The sequence below is a fragment of the Danio rerio genome, chromosome 18 (genome assembly GCF_052040795.2).
Source record: "Danio rerio strain M-AB ecotype USA chromosome 18, GRCz13ab, whole genome shotgun sequence".
In the NCBI taxonomy this organism is placed as follows: domain Eukaryota; kingdom Metazoa; phylum Chordata; class Actinopteri; order Cypriniformes; family Danionidae; genus Danio; species Danio rerio.
This window is the reverse complement of record NC_141038.1, coordinates 25,398,104-25,415,015: the sequence shown is the minus strand read 5'-3', so window position 1 is coordinate 25,415,015 and position 16,912 is coordinate 25,398,104. Positions and strand designations below refer to the sequence as shown.

The 16,912-nt window shown below is 31.9% G+C and overlaps 1 long non-coding RNA gene across 1 annotated transcript in view; it reads left to right on the top strand.

Annotated features, from left to right (window-relative positions):
* Positions 1-9,210, top strand: part of LOC147832826 (uncharacterized) — a 142,474-nt gene extending 133,264 nt beyond the window's left edge. The window contains exon 4 of the long non-coding RNA XR_015514955.1: positions 9,045-9,210. This is a non-coding gene — a long non-coding RNA (uncharacterized LOC147832826). The remainder of the gene's footprint in view (positions 1-9,044) is intronic.
* The last annotated feature ends 7,702 nt before the right edge of the window (positions 9,211-16,912 follow it).

The window sequence follows — 16,912 nt, the reverse complement described above, 5'->3', positions numbered from 1 at the left end:
TATGCACACATTTGCATCACTGAGAGCAGGAAAGAGACAGTCTGCACTGTTGAGCAGTATCCTCATAAAATTGTTTAATTAAAATAAATGATAAACAAATTAATCTGTCCGGTCTCTACAAGTTAAGGAATTATCTTCACATCATCTGAATTTCCCAATTAGAAAAATACTACAAACTATAATATGTTATTCATAAAAATACTTAAATCTAACAAATCAAAATGCCCAACGCAAGCAGGCTGTGTTCCAGACAGTTCAGCTCTATGACGTAAAAGTAGTCCCATTTAGTAACTTGATAGCAATCGTCTTTTTCAAGAAGCGTAACCGAATTTTAAAAATCAAGAGTGGGTTTTAGGGTTTTTCTTTTTTTTTTTTTTTTTTTTTTAATAGATGAGCTCTGCAATGAACAATGTATAACCTACTCCTTCATTTACCCTTTTTTCTTCAATGCATTCAAATCAATGGGAATACTTCCATTCCAGAAATGTAAGGCTTATGGCCTGCCATCTTCATTTCTATCTGTTTTCGCAGGAAGCAAATTCTCTCACTAAATGCATGGTTCAATGTGACTAGTTGATTTTGCTTCAGCAATTTATTTAGTAAAAGTTAATAAATTAAACTAAAAAGTAACTCAAATATTATTTCTTCATTTTTAAATGGAATGTGTTAGAAATGTAATATTATTACTTAACTCGCATTACTTGTAATGTGATAGCCTCAACAATGGTCATAAATTTTATTATTACTTTAGTTTAATGTTAAGAAACTTTATTTGGGTTATTTGGTGTGTTTCTATACCACTGCCGGGTTGCAGCTGAAATGAGCTGAGATATATGCCAAAGTAATGTGGCCAGTGAATGTAACTGATGTGTTTTATGTCGTAGAATAAAATGTGAAAGTATCTTGAATTTGTGGTAACCACAAATCTTATTTAAGAGATTTAACCAAAATCCTGTTGAGATTTAACCAAAAAACCCATTGACTTTGGGACGAGGGAACTGAAACTGCTTACTTGCTTCTGGGTTTTTGCATACAAATTGACATCATAGTTCCACTCTTAAAATGACAGATATCATGAAGTCACTATTATGACTAATCAACTCTATCTTATGCAATTTGAAACTGACAGAATGAAAACTTAGTGTAGTTATTGCTCAGTTTATCAGTTGTCTTCCTGTTTTGTATTAATATGTAACACTTCATGCTAGCCTTGTAATAGCAAGCGAGTCCATGCTGCCTGAATTTACCTTGTATACTTCACAAGAAGATTACATTAGTCGCTGACACCTCAGTTCATTATAAGAGGAAGCTGACAAAGTATAAACAGACCTTATGCATGTAAAATGCAAACACACCCAGCTAATAAGGTCATCCCACTGTTTACCTTTGCAGAGATTGCTGACTTTCCCAGGTGTTCATTATGTCGAGTGAAATTTCATTAGTATCAACCCTACCTGTAATTTAAGCCGCAGCTTAGTTAAGGGGGGAGGTTGGCAAGTTCAGCGATTGTCTGACATATAGGAATGGTTTGAAGCTGAGTACTCTGCTAGCTAGCATGACGCTAGACATGGGAAAGAAGAGAGAGAGAAACCTGGCGTTTCAAACATGGCGCAGCAGCCGCACCCAATTGAGCAGTGCTTCCTCTGCTTATGTTTCATTCATAAAGAAAAGTCTAGACTGACCCAGGCCAAACGGACACCCTATACTCAATTATCCAACGCTCGCTAAAAAGAATGAAACAGGAAAAGCTTCAGACACAAGTTACGTAAGGGATTATAATTTTTTGTGTGTGTGTGTGTGTGTGTGTCTGCACAATTTACACAAAAGGTATGTAATCTGGCCCTCCTCATGCGTCCCCTGGCGTCCACGGATCCTGATAGGAGCGCTAGGCAATGCTGAAGGAGAGATTAGCCGGTGCATGACCTGATGTGTTAGGACTTCCAAGAGCAGTAATGAGTGCCGCCGATCAGTGAGTGTTTTGGGTCAGACCGCAGTGTCTAAACTGATCATTCCAGTCTAATGAGCTTTGGTGACTTTGATGTAATGGTCCAGCTGATTCACCGCGCTAGCTGCACTGCGCAGATTAAGGTCACGTCGTATTTTGGGATGTTACTAGACAGTGCAATAGGTCGTGTTTTTAAAGCATCTGCCTTGTAAACTTGGACCTTGTTTGTAGAGTTGGATCTGCTAGAGTCGTAGATGTGACAGCTCTGTGGCCATTTGCTGGTGTGCAAGAGGGGATTAGATTCCCTCAAAGTTACTTAAAGGGATAGTTCACGCAAAATTGAAAAAACAAAAACAATGGATCAGGACTCAGCACTCTCGCCTCACAGTAAGAAGGTTGTTGGTTGTTGGAGCCCCAGCTGGGTCAGTAAGTGTTTCTGTGTGGAGTTTGCATGTTCTCCCTGTGTTGGCGTGGTTTTCCTCCAGGTGCTCCGGGTTCCCCCACAGAAAAAAGACATGCAATTGAATAAGCTTAATTGGCTGTAGTGAATGTGTTTAAATGTGAGAATGTATGGGTGTTTCCCAGTACCTGGTTGTGGCTGGAAGGGCACCCACTGCATAAACATATGCTGGCAGTTCATTTCGCTGTTGCGACCCCAGATTAATAAAGGGACTAAGCCAAAGGAAAATGAATGAATGAATGAAATTAGTTGGTGCCTAATGTTAAATAAACTTTAAGTTATATTTATTTAGACTCTATTAAAAAAAAGTTTATTGTTTAATAACAAACATTTTTGAAACCTGATAAATGTATTTTAAGTTTGATGAACATGACATTCAGTAATAAAGGTACAAAAGCGGTACTGTTTTAGGTATTAATATGTACCTTTAAAAAGTACATTTTGAAAAGGTACCACCCCAATGACGCATTTGTACACTTATTTTTGAGAAAGTGTTATATTCTATCTAAAATCTTTTTCAAAATTATATTAAAATTAACAAGGGCGACGCAGTGGCACAGTAGGTAGTGCTGTCACCTCACAGCAAGAAGGTTGCTGGGTCACTGGTTTGAATCTCGACTCAGTTGGCGTTTCTGTGTGGAGTTTGCATGTTCTCCCTGCATTTGCGTGGGTTTCCTCCGGGTGCTCCGGTTTCCCCCACAGTCCTATGACATGTGGTACAGGTGAATTGGGTTGGCTATAATTGTCCGTAGTGTATGAGTGTGTGTGTGAGGATGTTTCCCAGAGATGGGTTGCGGCTGGAAGGGCATCCACTGCGTAAAAACGTGCTGGATAAGTTGGCGGTTCATTCCGCTGTGGCACCCCAGATTAATAAAGGGATTGAGCAGACAAGAAAATGAAGGAATGAATGATTAAATTTAACATTTTGTATTGTGATGTTTATGTGACATGTTGACTTTCAATTGTCTCTGTTTTGTGAGTTTTGATTTAGACTTTAAAATGCTTTGGGAAATGTTAATACTAAAACATTTTGAAAATGTTTAAATAATTTTTCTTCCTCTTTTCTTTAGCTCTCCAGTCCAGGTGAATTTGTCAATCATGTTCTCATAGTTGTAAGAAAGATCTAATTAAACATAAAAATAAACAATACAAAATGAAAGGTTTACAAAATGGCGGTTTATTAATAATAATTCATTCATTCATTCATTTTCGTTTCAGCTTAGTACCTTTATAAATCTGGGGTCACCACAGCGTAATGAACCGCCAACTTATGCAGCATGTTTTTCGCAGCGAATGCCCTTCCAGCTGCAACCCATCTCTGGAAAACATCCATTCAAAGTCATTCACACACATACATTATGGACAATTTAAGCTTAACCAACTCACCTATACCACTTCTTTGGACTTGTGGGGGAAACCAGAGCACCAGGAGGAGATTCACGCAAACACGGGGAGAACATGCAAACTCCATACAGAAATGCCAAATGACTCAGTCAGAGCTCGAACCTCCTTCTTGCTTTGAGGCAGTCGTGCTACACACTGTGCCACCTTAACTCATAATAATAATAATAGTACTGTAAATAGTTACTGTAATTGAATATAATTATTGTTTGTTTTTATTGCAGTTAGGTCCACTAGGTAATTAGGTAAATTATGTAGTTTTTTATTTTACACACACATATATAGTCGGATATATAGTTTAGGTCAGAATTATTAGCCCCCCTGAGTTATTAAACCGATTGTTTATTTTTTTCCCCAATTCTGTTTAACGGAGCGAAAAAATTTTTCAACACATTTCTAAGCATAATAGTTTTAAAAACTCATCGCTAATAACTGATTTATTTTATCTTTGCCATGATGACAGTAAATAATATTTTACTAGATATTTTCAAGACACTTCTTTACAGCTTAAAGTGACATTTAAAGGCTTAACTTGGTTAATTAAGTTATCTACGCAGGTTAGGGTAATTAGGCAAGTTATTGTATAAGCGTGGATTGTTCTGTAGATTATCGAGAAAAAAATATAGCTTATACTTTTGGCCCTAAAATGGTGTTTAAAAATCAAAAATTGCTTTTATTTTAGCTGAAATAAAACAATAAGACTTTTTCCAGAAGAAAAAATATTATCAAACATCAACATCATTTGAAAAATATTTTAAAAAGAAGAAAAAAAAATCGATGGGGGCTAATACTTCTGACTTCAACTGTATATATTAGGCCCCTTCGAATTTATTTTTTCTTTTTTAGATATTTCCCAAACAACGTTTAACAGAGCAAGGAAGTTTTCACAGTATGTCTGATAATATTTTCTCTTCTGGAGAAAGTCTTGTTTGTTTTATTTCAGCTAGATTAAAAACAGTTTTTATTTTTTAATCACCATTTTAAGGACAAAATTATTAACCCCATTTTTTTTTCGATAGTCTACAGAACAAACCATCATTATACAATGACTTGCCTAATTAGCCTAACCTGCCTAGTTACCCTAATTAACCTAGTTAAGCCTTTAAATGTCACTTTAAGCTGTACAGAAGTGTCTTGAAAATATATATTGTAAAATATTATTTACTGTCATTATGGCAAAGATAAAATAAAACAGTTATCAGAGATGAGTTATTAAAACTATTATGTTTAGAAATGTGTTGAAAGAATCTTCTCTCCGATAAACAAATTAGGGAAAAAAATAAACAGGTCTTATAATTAAGGGGGGGCTAATAATTCTGACTTCAACTGTATATATATATATATATATATATATATATATATATATATATATATATATATATATATATATATATAGAGAGAGAGAGAGAGAGAGAGAGAGAGAGAGAGAGAGAGAGAGAGGGAGAGAGAGAGAGAGAGGTTTTTTCATTAATCACCCTTAGTGCCAGGTTATCTTTTTTATATGACATACTTAAAGTTCATTTGTCTTGCTCACAGTAGCACAGAAAGTATTTTATTAGTAACTAAAACAGTTTTTACATGCTGTAGTTTCATTGTCTATTGAGGCATTTTAGAAGACATAGGAATCCCATGGAACCATAAAAGTTACGCTTAGTATAGGAACTCCATGCTGCGAGGCCCTTTGAGGTGAACCACAGATTTAATTTTCTGAAACCAAAGCAAAATATATTACATTATGTGCTACAACGTTCAACTGTTGCCTGGAGAGCTATCATTTATCCTCGTAAAGATTTACCGCTCACTATCGCTGTCTGAGGACTGACAGTGCACATTGTATCATGCGGAAATCATGGATAATATTCCTGTTCGTTTATAAATAAAATGCTGCAATTGTGAAACTCTGGGTTACATCACGAACGAATAAATGCTATAATGTCAAGCATTTGAGCTGAACAAAAGCAGTGTGCTTAGTTTGGTTTTGAGGTGTGAAAAACAGCAGAAAAGCAGGTTTCTTTTTCACACATTGTAGCGTGTATAGTATTTGAGCCATGCAGTAATACAGCAGTGTTTCCTTGACATGTTGTAAGCATTGACCCCACTGCCCTGTCTCTCTGACATTCACACCTCTTACTCTTGCTGAATGGAATGCAGATGCTTTTGTTTGCAACTTACCATATGGGCAGAGACTCGTAGAGAAGCCTCGACTCTCTGACTTCTCTGTAAGTTCAGTCAAATGCCTTAAAATGGTGAAGTAGGTGAAAATGTGTTGATATTTGTCTCTTTAAAAAAAAAATCCAAAAAGTAGGAACATCTGGCAGTATTTTGAGATGATACTGAAATTTGAGTTAAACATTTTATTTTATTGAATATGAGTTATACATTTTTATTATGTTTTTTTGTTTGTTCTGCATATGTCCAAACCAATGCTCTTCTTATTACCAGAGACTCGTAGAGAAGCTGCAACTCTCTGACCTCTCTGTAAAAGTTCAGTCGGATAACTTGAAATGGTGAAGTATAGGTGAAAACGCATTGATAGGAGTCTCTTTAAAATTAACCTCAGAGATGGAAAAAAATCTAAAATGTAGTAACATCTGTTATTCTGTTACGATAATGCTGAAATTTCAGTTATAGATTATCATTTTAAGGAAATTTGAGTTTTTTATTTTATTATATTTTTTGTGCGAATTTCCTAACAAATGCTCTTATTTGTTAATATTATTAATTTATTTTTTATTTTTATTTTTTCCGCTGAATGATTTTGGGAGTAAATAAAAACTTGAAACACAAAATTAAAAGTTTATATATATATTTATATATATATATATATATATATATATATATATATATATATATATTTTTTTTTTTTTTTTTTTTTTTTTATTTACCATGCAAATTCAAATAGAGCTACTTGTTTGGTAAACAAAATCAATTTTTCAAATCTACTAAAAGACAGAAAATAATATATTTACTAACTATATTGTGAATAAATAATATAAACATGTCCATAATACCTAATCATATCACTTTAATATAAAAATAATTAATATAAATGTACACATTTATATGTGTAAATAAACAGATTCGGTGATGGGCTAAAGCAAAATCTACATAAATCTGTGGATTTCTGCATGCTGCAGATTCCGTGTGGGCATAATTTATGACCTAAAAAGTGTGCACACACATACCTGCCCTTTTACACAGAGGTCAAAAACTGTGGTTGATATCATAAAGAATCTGAAAAATGTTGCTTTTTTTTACCCAATGTTACATAAGACATCAGAAATGTATTTCCTGGACCATGACTCTTTAAGAATATCCCCCTCTCTTTCTAGGGTGACATTAGAACAAGTCTAGTCATGTTGAAACTCTAACCACCGCATTGAATGAAAACACTCATAAAGTGGAACTTTAAATGAGCTCTGTACTCTGCAAGATTTAATAATTAGCCATAATTCCATAGTTGTCTTGCACACACACACAAAAAAAAAGCTTCAGCTATTTCAAGATAGCATATATGCCTCTTAAATTATATCAATAAATAAAATTCATTCAAGGTTCATTAGCACATAACAGAGCTTCAGACCAACATTTAAGAGACAGATTGTGATAATTGCACCTGATTTGGTGCACTTACAATGTTCAGCATATGTAAGGACACCCCTCGCAAATCTATCTTTTGAATTCATATTTTTATAGAAAGCTATACAATATTATGTTTGTGCATATACATTAGATCAGTCAGTACTGAAGCCAAATCTGGAGCTTATCTAACAAAACAACGGTAACGATAACAGTCCAAATAGCACACCCAAATTTATATGTTATAGAAAAATATAAAATAATTTTTTTTTTAAAAGAGGAAAAATCAAGAGAAGCAAAATAATTTAAAAATTTAGTTGAAATTTTTTAAATTGTATTTTTTGTTGAAATATTTAGCTTGAATTTAATTGTATCATCTTTCAATTTATAAATATGTTTAGTGAAAATAAATAAATAGATCTGTTTAATAAATATGTTTTGTTTAAATGCACCAAAATACATTGCTTATATTGAGAAATTGATCAAAATATTCATTTTTTTTTAGATAAGGTGTACTCAATTATGCTGACCACTGTATGATATTAATAATTCTGTCTTCTGAGACATCATCTGTCTCTTAGAAAAACCCTTTTGAAAGTACTTTGAGTTACAAGTTTACAGGACCATGAGTAAAGATGAACAAAAACTGTATCTTTTGTTAAAAACATTTTTGGTACAATTGTACATGTTGTTTTACATTTGTAGATCAGAATAGCCACTAGGGCTGTATAACAACCTCACTTCAATTCAAGAAGTTCCCACACTTTTTTTCTAGTGTAACAGTTTTGTTACAATTGTATCATCCTATTCATTTGTAGATCACATTTGCCACAAGGGCTGTATAACAACCTCACTACCATTAGACAAAGTAGCCTAATTGCTTCATGGCAGTTGTTATGAAGAAAACAATTGATCAAAAATGCAGTCATTTAAGTTGCTACTTTATTAGATGTAATACATTAATAACATAATACAATTCAATATAAGCATAACTCATTTATCAGTGACTTTCATTAGTGTTAATAGGTTAAAACATGATAATTGGTGATTTGTGAAATGAAAAACCATCTAACCTGATCATTGTTGCACAGAGTTTCAGTTGTTTTCCTCATCATTGACAGAAGTTTTCTATTTGACTTTAAACTAGTTAATTTTGTGGTTTAAATCAGAGAACACTGTAGCGGACCTGTAGCCGACAACTGTTTAGTGGTCATATAAATACCTTTGTTTGAGCTCCAACAGAGCTGATGAACTAGTAGCACTGATTCATTCCACTATTGATGCATTTGGTCAAGTTTTGTTATAAAATAACATGGTCAGTAGGGAAACCTGTGTGTGACGTATAACAGAATTTAATCATACAGACAGAAAAATAAGCTTATAATATGCAACCATTAAAACACAGTCTGAAACCATGCATACTGACATTTTATGAAGTGTGACAGTGGGTTCCATACATAAATCTCTGTTTATTTTGTTCATAGGAAAATGGATTTTTTACTGCATAGTTCACAAATCCTTATCATTTACATGTACCCAGGTGCTTGCAAACTTCTAGGAATATCTTTCTTCTGTTGAACACAAAACAAGATATTCTGTGAACAAATTATATCATCAAAACATGAACTAACATCCTGTGTTTCACACTTATTTCTTCAGGGCAGGAGGAAGCTGACTAGGGCTATGTTGTTGGGACCAAACAGCCCTTAATGGAGGTGACAAAACAAATGTCCTTAGAGAAAACTTCAAGAGCCAGTTACATGAGCACTTCAGGGCCTGCAGCTGAAGTTTACCCGGACACCGCGTCTTTCAGGGGGCTCGCATAAACATTACACTCTCTGTCTGGGTAATTGATCCCAAATCTTGTTTGACAACGTTTTTTCACTGCAGACACTTCACATGCTTCCTGAACATAGCTGAGCTTTTTTGGCCGTGTTGCAAATACCACAACAACTCAGCACTCATTAAATCTTGCGCTGAGAGTTCTCTGCCTTACCACTGCCAGCGTGCGTGTGTGTGTGTGTGCGGTTTAGTTCAATTTTCAAACTCACTTGATGCACTGTCTCTCTTCCCTTTTTTTGTTGAGAGTTGTAGTATGCATGTATATATAGTGTAATCTATATACAGATTTATTAAACAGAGATATTTATTAAAATAATATATTAGTCACCAAACATATTTAGAATTTGAAAGATATTACAATTTAAGCAGAATATTGCAAACAAAAATATTACAACCTACAAAATTTCAACTAAAATTTTCTATTTTTTTGCTTCTTGATTTTTCCTCTTTTTAAAATGTGTATTTAATATTTTTCTATTACATATAGATTTGGGTGTACTAGTTTTTGGACCTCTGTCTTAAGTTATTTTGTTAGATAAGCTCCAGATTTGGCTTCAGTACTGACTAATCTATGTATATGCACAAATTTAATATCGTAGAGCTTACTAATAAAGATAAAAGATAAAGATAGATCTGTGAGGGTTGTATGTGGGTATATATGAGTACACCCCCCCATAGATCTATTTTGATCTTTTATGTTTATTAATAAGCTATATATATGAAATAGCTATATAGTTGAATTATTAGCCCCCTTTTGATTTTTTTTTTTTTTTTCATTTTTAAATATTTCCCAAATTTATGTTTAACAGAGCAAGGAAATGTTCACAGTATGTCTGATAATATTTTTTTCTTCTGGAGAAAGTCTTTTTTTTTCAGCTTAAATAAAAGTAGTTTTATTTTTTTAAAGCCATTTTAAGGTCAAAATTATTACTCTCTATTTTTTTCTCAATAGTCTTCATGAAAAAAAAAAACACTGTTATACAATAACTTGCCTAATTACCCTAACCTGCCTAGTTAACCTAATTGAGCTAGTTATGCCTTTAAATGTCACTTTAAGCTTAATAGAAGTGTCTTGAAAAATATCAAGTAAAATATTATTTACTGTCATCATGGCAAAGATAAACCAAATCAGTTATTAGAAATGAGTTATGAAAACTATTATGTTTAGAAATGTTCTCCCCGTTAAACAGAAATTGGGAAAAGAAATAAACAGGGGGGCTAATAATCCTGACTCCAACTATATATATATATATATATATATATATATATATATATATATATATATATATATATATATATATATATATATATATATATATTTATATATATATTTATGTATATATATATTTATGTATATATATATATATATATATATATATATATATATATATATATATATATATATATATATATATATATATATATATATCACTTTTTCTTAATAGTTTTAGTACATTTTAAAATTTAATTAGAATTTTATTTTGGCAATTTGATTGTTTTAAACAATTTTCTCTACATTTTGCGAATTTTCAAATTTAATTTGAAACATTACGTTTATTTTAGTTTAGTATTGAACTAAAATTATAGCATATATTATAGTGACGATTAACAAGTATTATGTTTTATGTTTTGGGGGGATAAACAAGCTTTTTTAGTTTTTTTATTTTATTTATGTTTTATAGATTCAAATTGTATATATTAAGAAGCAGTTTTTGTCTTACAGTGTTAAAAACAATATATTTTTTCTTCATGTAAAGCATGTATCTAAGATACTGTAAATCTGTATTTAAGTGACAGGAGGATTCAAATTTACTGTCTATTATTTTGGGACTTTATCTCTATAATTAAATTTTGCCTATAAAAGCTAATGTTTAATGGCCAAATTCAAAATTTCAATTCATGGCCATATGAAAAATATAAATACATATTATTGTCTCTGTTGTATCTATACCCTTAATAGACTATATTATATGCATGATGTGGCTTGACAACTGGCCATAACATTATTCATGCTAATCATTTATTTTTCTTACCTGTGAGTTTAAAAATTAAGTAGAATTGTTATTTGAGTCGTTTGTTTAAATAAGCAAACTTTGCAAATATTACTTATTTCAAAAGTCGAATAATTCAAACGTTAGGATCTGCATTGGTAAACAATATAAAGGGATGCCTAAACAGAATCTAGTTACACTTCTAGTTCACATGCAGACATTTCTTTTTTTAAATATTTTTTTAACACGCTTTATCCTCCTTTCATGTAAACACAAGTTCTAGTAATATATTCAGAGACATGTGAGGTATATGCGCGAAAGCAAACTTAAAACCTTCTCAGTCTCAGAAGTACACATTAGAAAACAAGCTGCTTTCAATTACAGACCTCAACTATACCCTCTGAATTTCTGTTTCTCTGTCTCTCTGTTTTCTCTCTCGCTCGCTCGCTCTCTCTCTCTCTCTTTCTCTTCTGTCGTTCCCATCTCTTCCTCTTTGGCTCTTTGATTACTTTTGAAAACATTTATATTCCTTAATAACTAGAGTTTATTCTAGTGGCCAGTGATTAAATCCAGAACGGTATAATGCTGAAAAGTGTGTGTGTGGAAAATAATATCCATCTCTAATTGTTTATAACAGCTAAGAAATGGAAACTTGGTCATTTTTATGCAATAAAATTGTCAGTTACAGCTCCATATAAATTGAAGATTTAGAGTTTTACTACAACCAATGTCACATTATTCACTTAAGCATAATATTTTTATTGTGGAATGTAGACTTCATAAGAATGGTATGAGTGAGGGGGATGAGGACAAATCCCTTGTAGCTTAATATATATCAAGAAATAAGTTAATCATAAAAGTTTTGTAAGTATATCAGAATAACTTCAAAATGAAAATATGGTCAAAATAACAGGGTTGTTTATACAACCATATGGTAATGTCTTAATTATCACCTCTCCTATGATTTATTTTTCCTTTTTCAAATATTTTCCAAATGATGTTTAACAAAGCAAAGAATTGTTCAAGTATTTCCTATAATGTTTTTTTTCTACTCAAGAAAGACTAATTTGTTTTATTTCGGCTAAAATAAAAGCAATTTTACGTTTTTTTAACATCATTTTAGGGTCAAAAGTTTTTTGTTTTTTTTCGATACTACAGAACAAACCATCGATATACAATGACTTGCCTAATTACCCTAACTTGCCTAGTTAACCTAATTATCCTAGTTAAGCCTTTAAATGGCACTTTTAAAATATCTAGTAAAATATTATATGCTGTCATCATGGCAAATCTAAAAGAAATCAGTTATTTGTAATTAATTGTAAAAACTATTATGTTTAGAAATGGGATTAAAAAAATCTTATTTCCATTAAACAGAAATTGGGGGGGGGAATACAGGGGGCTAAAAATCCAGAAGGGCTAATAATTCTGACTTTAACTGTATAAAATTAGTAATTAATATTAGATAATTATATAGTATAGTATAGTAATTAATAACAAAAGCTAAAACATTTTAGCAATCTCACCCCATCTTTAAAAACCCTCTTAATCTGTAGCATAGTTAATATGAGATTCATATTTAATAATAACAAACAACGTGCATTGAGGAGCAGTTTATTTACTTTTGGCAGAAAAGTTACTGTACAGCATTTTTGTTTTTAAATTCAACATTTCTAGTCTTGTCATCTTAAAGCTATTGCCATTATCATGTATAATCACACATTACAGCAAACGGTGCAGAATTACTATACATACGTAGACGATTCAAGCAGTTTGTTATCAGCTGACCCTTTGATCCTGTTGCCTGTAAGAGAATCTATTACAGGTTAGTTGCTCCAGTAACTCAAACACATACATTAAGGCTTACCTTCCCTGCATTGTGGGACGTTTGCATGATGTTCCTCCTCCCGTCATGCATTAGGTGTTGATGTCAGCACTCAGCATTCTCCAGTCTTCAGAGTCCTGCAGAGAGCTCCGACACAATGCAATGGTAGTCTGCCAGCCAGACCGCCGATTATACCTAAAGTTATGAACAATTGATCATAGTTTAGGTTGTTGGTAGCAACCATATTATTATAATCTATTATTTGCTCTGTATTTCACTGAAAATCTTAGCATTAAGGCAATTTTTTTTCTGTTATGCTTTATTTGGTTTGATGTATGGTATATACAAAGGAACTTTTTTTAAAGTTTGCCAACAGTGATCAACTGTAAAACAATAAATGAATGCTTTAAATTACTATGCACTGACATTTAAACTATTGTTTGATACAATGCAGTTATTCTGTCTAGATACATCTCTTTGCATTGTGTAATATTTAAAAAAAACTGCATGTAATAATTTCTGTAAACGCATCTATAATTATAATGTTAGCCCTTAATCTAGCCCTTTTACCCAAAGTAACCCCTAAACCTCGGCTTAAGCTTAACTGTTTCCTAGCTTGTCTTCAACTAGAGTGTATTAGGTTATTAGGCATTTGTGGTAATTTTATAGTGTTATTGTTATTGTCTAACATTATATCTGAGTACTGAGCAATAATAAATATTGTTGTTAGGGTTAGGATGATGGTTAGTTGCATGTAATGTTCTGATAATATATTGTTATTACAGTAAGTACATGAGATGTGTAGGAAAGACACTAATATAAAGTTATCCTGTTTTTGCAACAGAACTTGAAAAAATTAAGAACACTATACTTAGCAATTAACTTTCTGATGTAAGCACATGACAGTCAAAGGCACCAATATTAGATGACGCCAAATTATTAACACAAACATCATGCTTGTAAATATAGAAATGCAAGTTCATGTATTATTAATATTTATTATTAGTATTATTTTACTTTGATGTGAAGGTAAAATGAGGTTTGGCATTCAAAGAGGAGATTATTGAAACAAATTAAGCTTTTGCTTTTTAAATTGGCTCTGTAATCCATCATTGGAGAATCGAACCCTGTGATCTATCATGAATCTGCTGGCTCTTTAGATTGGCCCTTAGGGCAAACAGAAATAAACAGGAAGAGGGTAACCTGCACCAATTGAATGAATCAATCACACAAAGACACACACACACACACACACACACACACACACACACACACACACATAAATATATAATCATTTAATCGTCACTAATTATTTTTGTTTTCAATTGATCAGGTTTAAACTTTTATAGTTTTTATTCTTTTTATCAAAATTAAATATATTACAGCACCCCCTCTAAATCTGACTCTTTCATCAATGCCTTCATTTTAATATTTTATAAGTTGTAAAGGCACTCTTATATATATGTACCAGATGATAAAAAGATTAAGCTTATAAGCATAGAACAAACTAGAAAATATTGCAATTAACTCTCATCTTAACTAATGTTTGGGTTAACGTCACATAGCCATACGTGCATACAACGACAAATAGCAATAATCACTTCAAAATCTTTTCATAATTAGATGCTGCTGTTAAAGATTGGCTGCATATGGCAAACAATTAGCATAATCTCAAATCACATACTGTGGTTGCATTACATCAGATTAATGACAGCAAAACTTAGTTTTTTAATTGATTTGTTTATTTATTTGCACCATAAGTGTATTTAGCTGAAGGATAACACTTGAGTTCTGTTATGTACAGTTGAAGTCAGAATTATTAGCCCCCTTTGAATTTTTTTCTTCTATTTTAAATATTTTCCAAATAATGTTTAACAGAGCAAGAAAATGTTTACAGTATGTTTGATAATATTTTTTCTTCTGGAAAAAGTATTTTTTGTTGTATTTTGGCGAGAATAAAAGGAGTTTTTAATTTTATAAACACCATTTTAGGGACAAAGTTTTTAGCCCCTTTTAGCTATATTTTTTCTCGATAATCTACAGAACAAAACACTGTTATACAATAACTTGCCTAATTACCCTAACCTGCCTAGTTTACATAACTAACCTAGTTAAGCCTTTAAATGGTTATTTAAGCTAAATAAAAGTGTATTGAAAACTATCTAGTAAATATTATTTACAGTCATCATGGTAAAGATAAAAGAAATCAGTTATTAGCGATGTGTTATTAAAACTATTAGAAATGTGCTAAACAAATCTGCTCTCTGTTAAACAGAAATTGGGGGAAAAATAAACGAGCTGTCTAATAATTCAGGGTGGCTAATAATTCTGACTTCAACTGTATAGTTCCATTATACTACAGTTATAAAATTTGTTGATTCTCTACTCCAGAACTATAGCAGGTCATATGAATATGCTTTCAGTCTAGTTGTGCTCTGATATTATTACCAGAATTTAAGAATTAAGAAAAGCACAGAAAAGAGTCAAAGTTGTATATGCTATACCTCTATAAGATCTTTCACCAATGGACTACGGCAACAATTGATCCATATTCTTGTCTTTAAGAGTGAAATGCATATCGGGAAAACTTACTATCCTATGAAGAAGCAGAGAGTCTTCTGAATTCCCAGGACAATAGTGTTGTTTTAAGACTGAAGGTAATGTTGAACAAATTACACCATATTTGGGCACAGAGCCAGGCTTCTGTAGAGAATAAAACCATAATCCTATTCAATTTGCCCGTAACCGATATGAGATTTTCTTCAATGAGTTGGAAGTATATGTCAAGGGAAGTTTTTTTTTAGATCTATTTAAATGACAAACAATCAAAATGACAGCATTGCGTGGGAACGTTTACTTCAAAAGCATTTTTTTTTCATTCTTATATTTATATAAATGTTATGTTTAAGAAAACTTCAGGTTTTGGTAGAACTGGCCAATAGTGAGCTTAATCTACATTTCCTTAAGTGAAAAATCAAAACAAGTACACAGGTAATGCGGTCTGTCATGTCAATTTTAGTGTTAAAATGACTAAAGTTCTGTTCTAAATGATATTTTAAAATCTTTCACTTTGTTTAGCTTAGGCTTAGTTAATTTGCATTAGTAAAACAAAATGTTAAACAGGAATATGAATGTTGTTGTTTATACTCATTTTTAAGTCACTAATAGTCTTATAAATTCCACTTGAAACTGCAGATATGCATACACAAGTGTAATCAGTCTGAAATTGATCATGCTTTCTTTAAGTCTAGTAAAAAACCGGCTCATTTTCATTTGCAACTGCATTGTTGTGTTGGCCAAAAGATGTGTTATTGCTAATTACTGCGAAATATCAGAAAATGCTTCACCGTCACAACAGATGTGCTATATAGACTGCAACCACACCAGCTGACAGGTCTATTACTTGCTCGTTTGGACACGTTTTAAACCACAGCGTCAGATCCAGTGGTTTTCAGTCCTTCATAAGACTTACAGAACATATTCAGTCCTGTGGGTTCCACCAGAAATTAAACCACTGATCAGATCAGCACAAATACAGGCATTTAAATAATATTGAAAACAGTAAATAATGATTAAAAATCAGCAGTGCTATTAATAATAATAATAATGATAATAATTATCAATCATAATAGTATTGATAATAATAATAATAATAATAATAATAATGCTGTTGTCATTAATATCATTATTATTACATAATTGATGTTAATTGAATAAAATTTATTTTTTTATACTACAGTTACGTTTTGCTGTAATATGTCATCCCTTTACGATGCATCAAATTAATAGCCCAAGGGTTTCGGAGATGCGTTTTTATTTATTTTATTTATTTATTTTGTTTTGTTGTCATTGCTAGTAAATTTATATTT